Source organism: Hyaena hyaena, unplaced genomic scaffold (assembly GCF_003009895.1).
Source record: "Hyaena hyaena isolate Hyena2069 unplaced genomic scaffold, ASM300989v1 scaffold_709, whole genome shotgun sequence".
Taxonomy (NCBI): Eukaryota; Metazoa; Chordata; class Mammalia; order Carnivora; family Hyaenidae; genus Hyaena; species Hyaena hyaena.
In genome coordinates this window covers 876,546-893,026 of record NW_024081343.1, presented here as the reverse complement: position 1 = coordinate 893,026, position 16,481 = coordinate 876,546, and positions in this window count along the sequence as shown.

The following is a 16,481-nucleotide window of genomic DNA, read 5'->3' as shown; positions in this document are numbered from 1 at the left end:
ATATGACATATCTATATCTATATCTATGTCATCTATATCTATGTATATGATCTCTATCTATCTATCCATATCACATGATTACAAACCCTGAGAAGTCCTGTGATCTGCCCTCTGTAAACTGGAGATGCAGGGAAGCTGGTGGTATAGTTCCAGTCCACGTTTGGAGAGCTGATATTATAAAGTCAAGTCCAAAGGCAGGAGATGATAAGATGAGATGTTCCAGCTTAAGCAGACAGGCAAGAAGGGGACAGATCCTTTCTTCTTCCACTTTTCATTCTATTCAGTCCCTCAATGGATTGGATTAAGATGTTGCCCATGCACGTTGGGGAAGGCTATCTACTCTACTGCATCTACAAGTTGCTCATTGCCGATCTCATCTAAAAATGGCTCAAGGGTTCACCTTCAAGTAATGTTCAATCTGGGCACTCTGTGACCCAGTATATTGAAATAAAATAAACCCACACAGTCCTACCTTGAGATAGTATGTGTTCCTACTCTTGGGTTCAATGAAACATTCTCTCTTACATTGATTGGCTGTCAGGCTGAATCATAATTGGTTGTATTACCAGTAATGAAATGTTTTAACTAACATACCATCACTTATTACTTTTATTTTGCTATGTAGACAAGCGGGGAGCTATAATTCTCAAACAAATGATTTCTCCTCGTTAGTCTGTCATAATAGGTGGTTTTAACGTGCGCACTCTGATGGCACAGTTCAAATCCCAGTTGTGCAAAAGAAGGGAGAGTGGAGGTATCTGTTTAGTATATTTCTTAATATTTTTGATATTTAAATAAAACTCACATTATTGGGGCACCTGGATGGCTTAGTCAGTTTAGAGTCCGACTTAGTTTTGATTCAGGTCATGATCTCACAGTTTCATGGGTTCGAGCCCCATATTGGGCTTTGTGCTGTTAGTAGGGAAACTGCTTAGGATTTTCTCGCTCTCTCTCTCTCTCACTCTCACTCTCCCCCCTCCCCCCTCTCTCCCCTTCCCCTTCGCTGCTCATGTTGTCTCTCTATCAAAATTAAATAAAACTAATTTTTTTAAAAAAAATCACATTATTTGTTTAAAAAGCTGAATTTAACTACAACTGGTGAAAATAGACACTTCTCAGAGTAGGACCTTTAAAAATTTTTTCTGTCTAGAGAGAGAATAGGCAATATCTTAATCACTGACCATGTTTCAACATTTATGGTCATCTCCCAAACCACATATTAAGGGACCCTTTTCACTGCTAACATCTGTGATAAGGGAAGTATCCAGTAAATAGAAGTGGCATATCAAAGGTCCTTAAAATAAACTGAGGGATAAATCATAGCCCTCACCAACTCCTACACTTGCTGTGATACTCTTACTCAGAATATTTCTTTATAATTCATTTGTTGTTCATTTTGCTATTTATACATCGTAATGACCTTTGTAATGTAGCTGGAAGGGTATATGTGCATGATCCTGTGGTCACTTTACTTATAAAGAGCCTGGCACGGGGCGCCTGGGTGGCTTAGTCGGTTAAGCCTCCGACTTTCGCTTAGGTCATGATCTCGCGGTTCGTGGGTTCGAGCCCCGCGTCGGGCTCTGTGCTGACTGCCAGCTCAGAGCCTGGAGCCTGTTTCCGATTCTGTGTATCTCTCTCTCTGACCCTCCCCTGCTCACGCTGTCTCTCTCTCTCTCCTAGAAATAAATAAAACATTAAAAAAAAATTTTAAAAAAAATAAAAATAAAAAAAATAAAGAGCCTGGCACAATCAAAAAACTTAATGAATTGACAGAATTGATGATAGAGAGAAGGAATGAATATGAGGTTTGTGTTTTTTCATGATTTCAGAATTTATGCAGGATTCTTAAAGTTTTAGGGAACTGGGACATCACTGAGTACAATCAACTCATAGGTGAGGAAACTGAGGCCCAGAGATCAACCCAAGATTAATAGTCAAAATCTGAGAGGGTGTGGTGGTCCTGATTTCCTTGCTAATCCTCCACTGTGGTTATTTTAAGTACATCAATTGAGCAAAAATCTCATTTATTAATATGGAAAACATTTGTGGCAAATGGAAAATATCCTTCCTAAGAAAACTTTGACGTGACCCAAGGCATTTGAAAGAGCAAGCAGAGTGTGACCCCTGACCCAAGGGGTCTAATTGTAGGCAACATTAACACAACCTGTGACACTCCCAACTTGACTCCTTTTGATGTTTATCCACCCTCTCAGGATAATAACAACCACAATAATAAAATTTAATACACTTACCAGGGCAAATAACCTGCCCTCAAGTGACATAAGATTATTTTCTTTTCTAGCAAGTCTCTTCAAATTAATACCTAGCAATCATAAATAAATACATAAGTCAAAGCAACAGTCTAAAAGTATGGGACTATTCCAGGGTCTTTACAAGACAAATCTGCTTATAATATTTAATGAGCATCTTTTTGGGGGACTATTTTTGCCTGGAGTGTTAAGTAACTTCTCTTGGCACATACAAGACATGAAGAAGATGTCAATGGTCCATATGAGAGGATGTCGTTGTTTAGGGTGACTTTATGATGTGGACTAAAAGAATATGAACGTGGGTGTGGCTGAAGCTTCCTGGGCTTCCTCGTGTGACCATTATGTTACCACTCTTTTACATCCATATGTATGCAGTTATGGAATATCATCTTTTATAACACATACATATATACATCTTCTCCTAGAGCTTGGCCCATCTGGGAGCAAGATGGGCATGTGAAGAGAGTCCAAGCTCTGAACGGCAGATAATCCAGATCCAGTTCTAGCTTTGCTACCTTACTGATGAGTTGAACTTGAGCAAGAAGACTTTATAGCTTGACTCATCTCTTTAGAAAATTCAGACATTTGTGAAAATCAAATGAAATTGTCATGAAAGCACTTTATAAAAACTCACTTGACGAATGTTAAGTTATAGGCCCCAGGAAACTTAACTGAGATTAAGATGAGTACATGTTTACTTACTCTCACAACAAAAAAAGGTCATCTAAGATATTTCTTGTAAGTTCTATTTAATAAGAAAAAAATGCCGATGTTTGGGGGCAAAAGCACATTTGGAAATTCTGCTTAATAACTTTGATTAATCACTTTAATAAATTATTTGGTGTTGGCTATGGTGCTGATCATCAAACCATTTCAGTAATTCCATCAATGCAATAAAGATAAAAATTTGTATTTCATCCAAATTTTCTGAGCCAGTGGTTGTCTTAGATTCAAATATGGAAATTTCTGGTTGTGTTTCTTAAAGTAGATTCTGTGTTGTGATAATGAAAAACGGAAAGATATTATCAATTTTATTATAAGGGTTTTCTAATGGTTCTCAGAGGCAGAATTTGTTTTCAAAGCAAATTTTACTAGAAAGCCCTATGTGTAAAAGTACACTTGCTTTGGTTGATGTTGGAGAGCTCCCCGCAAACACCCACCCAAGTTCCCACTTTCCCCCTTTGCTCAGAGCCTGGCCTGCTTCGGATTCTGTGCCTTCCTCTCTCTTCTGCACCTCCCCCGCTCCCTCTGTCTCTTAAAAAAATAACTAAATGTTAAAAAAAAAAAAATTAGAAACACCTGTGGAGTAGCTACGGGTGGCTCTTAGGAGCACAATTTACAAGTCATTAGTTTATTGAAAACGAAATGCTTTTGAAGTAATTTGAAATAAAGTTTAATCATGTTGCAATTTCACAACATTGCCAAACTGCCTTTGGCACAGTAAGATATTGGATATATCTGTTGATTGATTAAGTTAGAGTCCATCTAAATAAGCAATACAAATTATATTTTCTCAAAGTTCTCATTGATTTAACTTTATCTTCTAAAAATTCTGACCTCAGTGATATCTGATAGTCTTCAGTGGTACTGGGCACTTCTCATAATATACTTAGAAATACTGTACTTAGAAATACTGTACTGTATTTTGTTAAATGACAGCCTCTGTTTACAATCAGTTTCAGTTACTTTGATAATTTACTTAATGAAAATGCTGTATATTTTATAAACATCTATTCTTCCCATTTTATATACTCAAATATTAGTGGTTTGACATTTACTCAACTGGTAATATAGAACAAAAATTTATATCTGAGCATGTTTCAGAAACATTTTGATGCTGTAGTTATGTAAAATTGGGAAACATTCTTAGGACTCTGATTTGATCCAACAGAATTGAAATTAAGAGACTCTGGGGTAAACTCCTATTTCTACAGATTTTCGTGTTCAAAAAAAGAAAATTTTAAATGTGTAAAAGCACTTCATTTGAGAATTATGAAGGTGTCCATAAAACTTCTCCTTGCCAACTGATTCCAAATAGATCCTGATCTAAATAGAATAGGAAAGGGACCCTTTTTCCTCAGATGACAGGATTTCCTTGTGAATCCGGGTTTCTCAGTAAGCGTTTGTGATACCTAGTCCCAGGTATTCAGCAAACCGAGAAAGAAGAGAGAAAATCACCAAGTGTTATCATGCAAGTTGCCTTATTTTCCCGTATCCATCTTAGCTTATTGGAACCTCTTAATTGATGAATGAGGACTTTATCAAGCCTGGCAGGAGTCGTTATGTCTCTGATTTTCCTTGAAATGTATCTGTCATGCAGCTCAAAATTGAATAGCCAGTTTGGGGCTTAACCAGAGACATGGTACTGACTTAAGACACTCTGAAAGGAATGAATGATTAATGCAGTTTATAGACAGGATAGCGCTTCTTCTGTCTCATGTGCTTTTTGTATGTAATCTCCGGTGGTTCAAGTTCAGATGGATCTAATGAAAAAGGACTAGATGTTTTCCACCTTCCTTTCAGAGCATGCTGTACGATTTATCCACTGACAAAATGTGCTAATGAAATGTCACCTTGGACAGCTTGCTAAAGGATTGATGGGCTGAAAGTTTTGCACTTTATTTAACTTTTGCAGGAAAAATGAATAAGTCCTCCAAACTCTGTATGATATAGAGATCCATTATGGTTTCTAACTCAGGAAGTAGCTATGCCACTGATAGAGCAGAGGCTACAGAAAGATGCTGATGGGGCACAGTTTATAAATAAACAAATTGAGGATGTGTGGCTTTATTACGCCTCTATTCTAAATGATTGTCAAGTTACGTAATTTTATGAAGGCACTTCCTTCTGTATACTTTATGCAATTGTTTTCAATCTATTAGTCTATCAATGAGAAATAAAACCATCAGGATTTGTAGCCAATTACCCTATTTCTTTATTTGTTCTTTGTCCCTTCATTACCAGAATCCCAACTATAAAACCCATCCTGAGAATGGTTTTAAGCCTTTTAATTCCTTCCACTCATAAAAACTTCATAATCTGTGAGCAATGGCCACTGGAGATCATTAAAGAGAATTGAAAATGGTAGACAAAGAATCAGGATGTGGAAGGAAATAAAACTGTACATAATCAGAGAGTCTGTTGATAGAGGTGAAGGGGCAAAACACATATAGTGGACTAACTGAAATAAAATCGAAGGAGCAAGAAAGAAACAGGCAAAAACATTAGAATGCAGATAATACCTCTCAATATTATGATTTGTGTACATCTATGCTGACCAAAATAAATGAAAAAATAACCACATACTGTAAGCATGCACACACACAAACACACACACAGAAGTATAAAGTGATAAGACTACAGACAGCATCTCTAAGTTAACACCTCACTTTATCCAGAATGGAGAATGGAAGAGAAGAAAGAAGGACATTTTCTTACTCCTTAGTCCAAGGAGAAAATCTGGTAGAATCAACCAGGGCAGGAAAATTATCTACGATCTGGCTTTCAATTTCCATAGCTGTTAAAATGAGAATAATTATATTGCTAGGGTAACACTAGCTGCTATAGTAATTAAGTCCCAAACTTTCAGAGCCTTATTAGAATAGAAATTGATTTCTCACACAATAGCAGCTTCAAAATGGTGGGGCACTTTCCTCTGCTAAGATTGAGAGATCTTGATTCTTTCTATCTTAGGTCTTTGCTCTTTTTGATACATAGCTTCCAGGATTGTTTTGCTTAATTATATCAAGTTGGCCTAAGGAAAAACAACACAAAGGTCAGCATAAGACATTCACATGAGCCAGACCTAATAAAGACCCACATTTCTTTTGCTTATTAGTAGGCTACGTGACTAATCCTTACTGCAGTAAAGGCTGTTTATTGGTAAGTGACTAATAAACAGAAGAAACAGGGGCACCTGAGTGGATCCGTCGATTGAGTCTGATTCCTGGTTTCAGCTCCAGGCATGATCCCAGGGTTGTGAGACTGAGCCAGGCGTCTGGCTTCACGCTGAGCACGGAGCCTGCTTAAGATTCTCTCTCCCTCTCTTTCTCTGCCCTTCTCCCTCTTTCTCTCTCTCTCAAATAAAAAATATGAAATAAAATAAAAAGAAGAAACAACACATAAAACCTAATAGTAGTTGCATTTTTGTTGGAAGAATCAAATAATTTAGTGCATATAATAAGGCCAGCATCTCATAAGTATTTCTTTCTTGTACCATCCATCCCTCTAATATTGGGTGGGTCATAACTATAAAACTTTGTTATTATTACTATTATTTGGTTCTAACTAGGATAGCTATTGTGTAACCACTGGGAACAAAAGGGTAGAACAAAAAGACAAGTTACTTAATAAAATTGAAAAGCATTGATTACAACCTTATATTATAAAATCACTGAAAAGAGAGGAGATACAGTTCCAAACTTCCTGATCTTTGCAGTCATTTTGGAACTGAAAATATGTTTGTCTTTGACTTGTTAATGTTCTGCCATATTTCATTCTCTTTTAACACATATTCTGTGTATTGCATCTCAGCATGATTTCTTAATTTTTTATTATGTACATACTTGGATGGCAACCATGACATAAAAGCCGCTCAAAGGTATATTAAATATTTACACTTGTTTCATTTTTAAATCCAAAAAGATAATCTGTTTTAAATGCATCATGTCACATTATGGTTGCCAAGTTTTTTTGAAGCATATTAAACTAAAATTCTAAAGTTACCAAATGGGTGATTAGAAATTGAGAGACCAGGATAATTTTTGTTTAATGTCTTTTGTTATATGTGCTAGATATTTTCAACTTTTGAAACCCATATTTCTTTGTGATCTAAATAATTAGGGCTGTCATTGTGACCTATGTAACATCACCCCTCTGTCACCTTTCCCTGTGATAGAAATGTACTTACACTACAAATACTGGCTCAATTACTAATGTTTATTTATGTAAGCTTTTGTGATTTTCTACATTTTTTCGCATTACAATTGATGTGACCCTTAATTCAATGTGGGTGGAAGTGAAGGTTATAGAAAAGAGAAGAAGTTTTGGAGTTACAGGACTTAATCTTGTGCCACAACTTTCAACTGTGGGCATTTGAGTATTTCTTACACTCCGAGTCTTAATTGAGCCATCTGAAAAAAACTGGGAACAATTATACAATGTCTGCAAGATAGAAGATGATTATACATTTTATAGGAGATACATTTTAATGAATTTAGAAGTTTTCCTGGTACCTAGTTGATTTTCAACATGTATTTTTGGAATGTACCAAAATTAAATTCTATAATATCAGAAATCTGTTAATGTAGTTGATATAATAATTCTGATGCTATGACACTAATTGGTGTAATAGGATAGAGTCAATCATTACTGTATGATATATCTTTCATCCTGGAATCTAAAAATAGCCAAACTCATAGAAACAGAGTAGAATGATGGTTATCAGGGCTGGGGGTTGGGGACCTAGGAAGATGTTTGTCAAAGTGTATAAGCTTCAAGTTAGAAGATAAAGAAGCGGTGGAGATCTACTGCATAGCATTGTAATTATAGTTAATGATATTGTATTACATATTTCAAAGTTGGTAAGGGGTAGACCTTAAATGTTCTCACTAGAAAAAGAAATGAAAGGGAATGTTCTCTATGACTCCTTTCTGTATACTTTGTATCTACCTGTTTGTTTGTTTTTTTTAATTAGAAGTGGCAGGTGTGGTTAAAAAAAATAAAAGGCATTCCCTCCCCCCCAAAAAAGAAATAATCTATTTTTTAAATATATTTAAAATTTTTTGTATGCATATTTATTTTTGAGAGAGGCAGACAGAGAGAGAGCATGAGTGGAGAAGGAGCAGAGAAGGAGACACAGAATCTGAAGCAGGCTCCAGACTGAGCTGTCAGCACAGAGCCTGACATGGGGCTTGAACTAACAAACAGTGAGATCATGACCTGAGCCAAAGTTGGACATTTAACCAACTGAGCCACCCAGGTGCCCAATAATCTATTTTTAAAAATAGGTTTCAGGGGACAACATTCTGATATTGAGCATTTCTCTACTGTTTTCCCAGAATTATTACTTCACTCTAAGACTTTGGTTGTTAAATTATGATGAAGCTACATCCATGACCAAGGTATAGTTCCTACTACTAATAAAATATCCCTTATGAACACCTATATGCTTCAGAACTATGCCTGGTACTTTAATTATCTATTTTTAAATTTATAATTTTCTTATAAAGAAGGTAGTAGACCACTTAAGGTAAACAGTTAATATATAATGGGGAATTCTAAAAATACAGGTCCAGAGTGGGACATTAGAGAGGTATGGAGTACAGAACAATAAACATCCATCAGTTAAAGGTATTTTAGGGATTCCTTTCTAGAATTTTCATCCACACTACATGGTTGGGAAAGGAAGCAGAAGTGCTGGTGAGATGCTAAGTGTAGGATAAAAACAAGTTTTGCTATGAACCTTCCTGCACCACAACCATGGAAACCATATCCTGTGAGATCTAGTGCACTTGGTGGAGACGAGCCTCACATTTTGCTCCAAGCTTTCTAAGAGCAAACATGATAAAAAGAAGTATAACACAAACTCTCACATGATTTATTATAAATTCCATAGGACCATGGACTGAACCACTGTTAAAATTTTTTAAATAAACAAAAAAATAAGTTAATAAATATCAGAGACAGAGTATAGGTTAAAAATAATGCATTCAAAATGTTTGTTTAGCAAATGTCAACACATATTCCAAGGTTTGCTCCTAAACCATTATGAAGTCTACAGAGGAAAAGCACTAAGATGTTTCCATAATTTTTTAAAGAAAGATTTGAGTACAGGTGTTCAGATTTCCAGATTTTATGAAATGTTTTAGACAAAAGAAGACCAGCTTTTTTTTGACCATACTCAGCCTGATTTTTATTCTGTGTATTGTCATGCAACTATTAAGAGTATTTAAAGTTTGGAGATAATGAAAACTTTTGTATAATTTGTTCAGTTCCTTTAGCTTTTCTCTACCCTTACTTTACCTCCAGCTTATAGACTCTATCAAAACATTTTTCATTATATTTTTGCTTTATTTACCTGTGCTTTGAGTCCTTGAAAATATAAGCATATGCAGCAATGAGATGATTGCATGGAGAATCCAATTCAGTCTTTAAAATCAAAGTCAGTAACATTCCCCCACAGCTTTGCTCAAAATGAAGAAAAAGCTGGGAGTGCTGCAGAGTCACCAGTTATGGCAAAGAATGAAACACTCAACAGAAGAGTTAGTACTAGCTTTAGAATTCTATTTAATATTCACTAGGGTATTCCAAAAATGTCAGGTCCTGCTCTTTAAACTTTTATTGTGCATCTGTGCATTTTCTGCCCTTTTAAAGCCCTGATTCACTAACTTTTTAAGTCGATGGTGAAAATATTTCTAGTTTCCACTGAGACATACTGGGGAGAAAAAAAGTATTTAATTTAGTAACAATTGACTGGAGGATGTTTCACAGTTAGATTGAAAGGGAAATCTGGGGAACTTCTCTAAAGGGGTAGATACACAATGTCCTCTAAGAGCTAATAACCTGTGTATAATAAACTATGAAGGAAAAAATACTCTGAATGTTGTAACCTTATCTTTCAAAAATTCTTGTTAGAAAAAGCTTGCTACCTGACTCTTAAATACATACAAAAGTAGTTGATGTGTTGATTAAATAACAAAACTAAGAAATACTGTTACACATAGCACCTTTCTCCTTCATGTCAGTTTGAGTGAGTCAGAAGTTTTCAATTGTCTTATAAAAGTGAATTCATTCACTCAATAGTCATTTGTCAAGCCTAACAATACAATTAGATACAGAGATCAGAGTAAAGCATCATGCTTTACTCAAGGAAACAATGCCTTTGTGAAGAAGTCAGACATATATACAAGTAATCACAACTGGTAGTCTGAAAGAGGAAACATAAATAGTGCCATGTGAGAACTGACAAAGAAAAACCTAGCCCAGTAATTTAATAGAAAATGTAACTCTTTAATTTCTTATTAACTGCTTAACTAAAAGAAATATCAGCGAAGATCATAAAGATTTTCCAGATGATAGGGGCGCCTGGGTGGCTTAGTCGGTTAAGCGTCCGACTTTCACTTAGGTCATGATCTCGCGGTTTGTGGGTTCGAGCCCCGCGTCGGGCTCTGTGCTGACTGCCAGCTCAGAGCCTGGAGCCTGCTTCAGAGTCTGTCACTCCCTCTCTATCTGACCCTCCCCTGCTCACGCTGTCTCTCTCTCTCTCCTAGGAATAAATAAAACATTAAAAAAAATGATTTTCAAGATGATAAACACCTCCTCTTGATATCACCTTGACAACCTTGACCTTCTAACCTTGAATAATTTTGACCACAATGAAGCTACCTCCTTGGACCTTAAAACTCATCTTGATTGAATTACAGTTTAATTTTTTTTTTTAATTTCTGAGAGAGAGAGAGAGAGGCAGTGTAAGCAGGGGAGGGTTGGAGAGAGAGGGAGATACAGAATCTGAAACAGGCTCCAGGCTCTGAGCTGGCTGTCAGCACAGAGCCCGACACAAGGCTCGAACCCACGAATGGTGAGATTATGACCTGAGCTGAAGTTGGATGCTTAACCCACTGAGCCACCCAGGTGCCCCTATTTTTTTTAATAGGAGGTATTTGATTTATTTTTGGAGAATATAACTTTAAAAAAGTATCACCTATATCTTCCTCATCATTGGTTAACAACTATAGAAGAAAAGTGTGTCATATATATTTTTTCAGACTATATTCCTAGTCTCCTACCTACTTAGGCATTAACATCTTGATCTTCTTTTTCCCATAAGCCAAGGATCACTGCTCTGGTGTGTATGGTTATAGTAATAATGTTATCATAGCTTCCAGGTATATTTCATACATAATATTGGGATTTCTTTTTATAATTTAATAGCTGGGTTATTGATATAACTAAATGAAAATACCTGGGTATTTCTTTTCTTTGTAATAAAGAAATCTATCTAAAGAAGGTTTCATTTTTTCTTGCATACCAAAAATATTGATGTTAGTTATGTCAACCCTCACAGTTAACATACTTACTTCTTTTTCTGTTCTGTTTATCTGTTCTTGGATATTCTGCAAATCATTAGAGTCATTGTATGGCTGTTTGTTTCCTATTCCTACGGAAACAAATTACCACAAACTTAATAGTTTAAAACACCACAAACTTATTATCTCATAACTTTGAAGTTCTGCATTCCAAAGGGAGTCTCACTAAGCTAAAACCAGGATGGGTGGATGCTGTTCCTTTCTGGAAGCTCTAGGGAAAATACATTTTCTTGCCTTTTCTAGGTTCTGGTGGTTGCTCAAATTCTCAGCTCCTAACCTCTCTATCTTCAAAGTCAGCAATAGCTCACAGAGTCTTTCTCACAGTATCATCTATCTAGTTATGGCTTGTCTGCCCATCTCTTTTCCATTTAAGAATCCTTGTAGGGGAGCCTGGGTGGCTCAGTGGGTTAAGTGTCTGACTTCGCTCAGGTCATGGTCTTGTGGTTTGTGAGTTGGAGCCCCACATCCAGCTCTGTGCTCACAGCTCAGAGCCTGGAACCTGCTTTGGATTCTCTGTCTCCTTCTCTCTCTTTGCCCCTCCCCCATTCATACCACCCCCAAAAAACAAACGTTAATTTTTTTTTTATTTAAAAAAAAATGGTTGTGATTGCATTGGGCCCACCAAGAAATTTAGGATCATCTTTTTACTTAAGATCAATTGATTAGCAACTTTAATTCCATTTGCAACTTAATTCCTCTGTGCTATGTAATATAATATTCACTGATTATGAGAATTAAGACATGGGCATCTCTGCAGGGGCAGACAATATTCTTCCTACCACATACGGCTTTTAAAAGTAAACCGTGGGGCTCCTGGGTGGCTCATTCGGTTAGGATTCTGACTTCGGCTCAGGTCATGATCTCACAGTTCGTGGGTTCAAGCCCTGCTTCCAGCTCTGTGCTGACAGCTGGCTCAGAGCTTGGAAGCCCTGACAGCCAGCTCAGAGCCTGGAGCTTGCTTCAGATTCTGTGTCTCCCTCTCTCTCTGACCCTCCCCTACTCACACTGTCTGTCTGTCTCTCTCTTTCTCTCTCTCTCTCAGAAACAAATAAAACATTTTTTAAAAAAAGTAAGCCATGACTAGAGGTACAAGATGACCGAGATCTCTAGAGAGTTCATGATCAAGTGTGAGCTATGCTCACATCTTTAGCATAGATTTATTCATTAACATATATCCACCAAATGTTTGCTCAATGCTTTGGAACTTGTTTTGGGCATTTTTAGATACAGATTCCCTTAGGGAAACATGTAGAAGAGGGAAGATTCCTTGGGAAAAGTAGGAACTAGAATGTTCCTAGAAACCTTGTTATCCAGCCACTGAACAAATATTTGTTGAGATACTAGTTTGTACTAGACATGATGCTTGGTGCTGTGTACAAATTGGTAAAAACAATAGTCTGGCCCCTACTCTTGTAAAGATTACAGTCTAGTCCAGCAAATATTAGATGAAAAAGTAACTCAGTAAATGTTTGTAAAATTACAAATGAATAACGTGGAGGCTTTAAAAATAGCAAAGTATCTTAGATATACAAGGTCAGAAAAGTCCGAAAAGATTCCTGGAGAATATAGCGTCTAAGTCAAGGTAGTAGAATGACCTAATTCCACCTAAAACATCTCTTTCTATCCTCCAGGAATATCTGCATCAGAAACAGTGTTCTTGCTAAAAATTAAAATAATTTTATCTCTTCGTAGACATGCTAAAATCAGAATCTCTGGTACTGGGTCCAGGGAATCTATAGTTTAACAACACTGTCAAATGATCGTGGGTTCCCGGGTGGCTCAGTGAGTTAAATGTCCGACTCTTGATTTTGGCTCATGTCATGATCTCAGGGTCATGATTTCAAGCCTCGTATTGGACTCTGCACTGAGTGTGGAGTCTGCTTTTCCTTCACTTCCCCTCTCTCTATCCCTCTCCCTCCCACTCGTGCACTTTCTTTCCCTCTCAAAAAAATAAAGACAAACAAACAACAAAACTGTCAAATGATCCTCCTGAACATTAAAATTCATAAATCTTACCATAATATTTAAGGTTAGAAGGATCAACCCTTTTTTATTATTTTGTTTTTGTTGCAGTGCAAACAGTGGTATTTTTCTGTTGTAGAGCAGTCATATTTTAGAATCAGAGTATTTTTCACACAGCTGGAAACTGTCATCTCTAGGATGACGTCTCTTAGAGAACAAGAAAAAACTCCTGTGAAGAAGAAAGGAAATGTATTAGTCAGGGGTCTCCAAAGAAACTGAACCAATAGGAGATACACACACACACACACACACACACACACACACACACACACACACACACACACGAGAGGAGATTTAGCATAGGAATGGGTGCAAGTACTTACACAGAACAAGAGGTCCCGGGATCTGACATCTGCAAACAGGAGGATCAGGAAAGCCAGTGGGATAATTCAGTCCAAGTCCAAAGACCTGAGAGCTGAGCTCTGATGTCCAGAAACAGGAGATGGAAGGATATTCCAGTTCAAGAAGAGAGAAAGAAAATTTCCTATTTTTTCTTCCTTCCCTCTTCCTTCCTCTCCCTTCCTCCCTCCCTTTTTTTCCTTCCTCCCTCCCTCCCCATTTTCCTTCCTTCCTTCCTTCCTTCCTTCCTTCCTTCCTTCCTTCCTTCCTTCCTTCCTTCCTTCCTTCTTGTTCTCCTTAGGCCTTCAATAAATTAGATGATGCCCACTCACACTGATGAGTGCAGATCTTCCGTATTCAGCCTACTGAATCAGATGCTACTTTCTTCTGGAAACACCCTCACAGACACACTCTAAAATAAAGTTTTATCAGCCATCTAGGTATTCCTTAGCCCAGTCTAGCTGACATATAAAATTGGCCATTGCAGGTTATGTGTGAAGTGAAGATTGTTAACTAATTGCCTTCATTTTTCTGTGATCCATGGCCAAACTAGGGGAACTGTACTGTTTTAGGCCAAGTTCTAGGTTTATTTTTCAGATTAACTTTTCTTTTCAACTAAAATAAAAATTGCTACTGAGCTTTATAGACCTGAGTACACCTCTTCAACAATGATTATGCTATAGTATAATAAGTAATACAATTAGACATTTTAGAGTAGTTTTCACAGTGATTTCTTTCATTTCTGAGGCCTTTGATCTGTGCTCCAATGATTTCTATTTCTTTAAATGCCTCTTTTCAGTGATAATATAATTACTCTTATTCACTCAAAGAAAGAAAGAAAGAAAGGAAGAAAGAGAGAAAGAAAGAGAAAAAGAAATCATAGTGAAAAGTAGAAACTGGTTTAGAATTAGAGGGGCGCTGAGGTGTCTGGGTGGCTCAGTCAATTACACCTCTGACTCTTGGTTTTGACTCAGGTCATGATCTCACAGTTTGTGAGTTCCAGCCCCACATGGGGCTCTGCTCTGACAACTACTAAGTCTGCTTGGGATTCTCTGTCTCACTCTCTCTCTCTCTCTTTGCCCCTCCCTTGCCTGTTCTCTATCTCTTCCTCTGTCAAAATAAATAAATAAACATTTAAAAAAAATCAGAGGGGCGCCTGGGTGGCTCAGTCAGTTAAGCTTCAGACTTTGGCTCAGGTCATGATCTCGTATTTCATGAGTTTGAGCCCTGTGCTAGGTTCTGTGCTGTCATCACAGTGCCTACTTTGGACCTTCTGTTTCCCTCTCCCTCTGCCCCTCTTCTCTTCGCTCATGTTCTCTCTCTCTCAAAATAAACATTAAAAAAAGAATTAGAAGTAACAGGAAAGTTTCTAAAGTATGGACTTGAGTACATATGTAATTGTTATTGTTAAAAGCCTATTTTTTTATCCAACTAATTATTGCTGTTCATATCAAATGAACAAATGGATATTTAAAAGAATAACTTTGGGGAAAAGAGCACATATAGGTAACAACTGGTTGGTAAATAGAATCAATATAGTCTTCCTGCGAGAAATCCTCTAGTAATATGATTTAAAACAAAACATAACACAACATAAAGCAGACCCAAAATTAAATAAGATAAAAACTACAAGAGGGAGAAGAGAAGTGTCAAGACTGACAGAATATTTTAATTCGGGAGTAGGTAAACTATAGCCTCTGGGTCAAATCTGCCTCAACATCTATTTTTTATACACCATTGAACTAAGAATGATTTTTACATTTTTTATGTTTTTAAATTTTTTAATGTTTATTTATTTAGCTGTCAGAGCTAAGACCTTATGTCCCACAAAGAACATTTAGTATCTGCGTTTTTACAGATGGGTTTTTCTACCCCCTGTTTTAATCCATAGATTTGCTAATTATTACTTCTTTGAAGAATATTAATGGGTATTTACTTATGTTACATTAGTAAAGCTATGTCAAAATATTTAATACCTATTCCATGTATGCAATATGCATGACATATAGTATGAACATGGGTACATAGTTTTTGAGTCCTCACTAATTTTCATGTACTATGTATGTGTTATGTGCCTTCTCCCATTTAGTTCTCCAGTGTCATTTTTGCAATGTCGTATTTCACTTAATCCTGAAATAATCATGAAAGGAATGTGCTAGCATTATACCCTTTAATAATGCAAATACTGAAATTAACATAGAATGTCTGCTTCCCAGAGTCACACATCTGTAACTCAAGTCCAGTTTGGTCTAACTCCAAAGCTCTACTCTTACCCATCATTACTGCTTTGTATGTTTAGTCATATTTGTATGTTTTAGTTATATTTATATAAATAAAAATTCATATATGCTTAAACATTGCCTATGACATCAAAGTCTAAAGCAATTATGTGGCACATTTATTTTAACTTCATTTTCAAACATATTCTTTGCCATTTCAAGAAAATTATTCTTGAATGACAAGTAATATACTTAATGTTGCCAGATAAAACTTGCATATGCAAACAGTAGTTTTATAAAGGGCCAATAATATAGCTTCAGAGTTTTCTCCTCACATATTTTCTATCTAAACAGAGTGAGTAGCCACACTGAATATCACACATTCTAAAAGCGCCCGGGGAATATTCCTTAAAACACCTGTGAGGTAGTGCATGCAAGTGGAATAAGTTGAGTAAGATAGTGCATGTAAGTAAGGGAACTAAGTGGTATTAAGTAGAGGAAAACTGACTGACTGCTCACCAGCCTGAAATCCAGTTTCCTTCTGC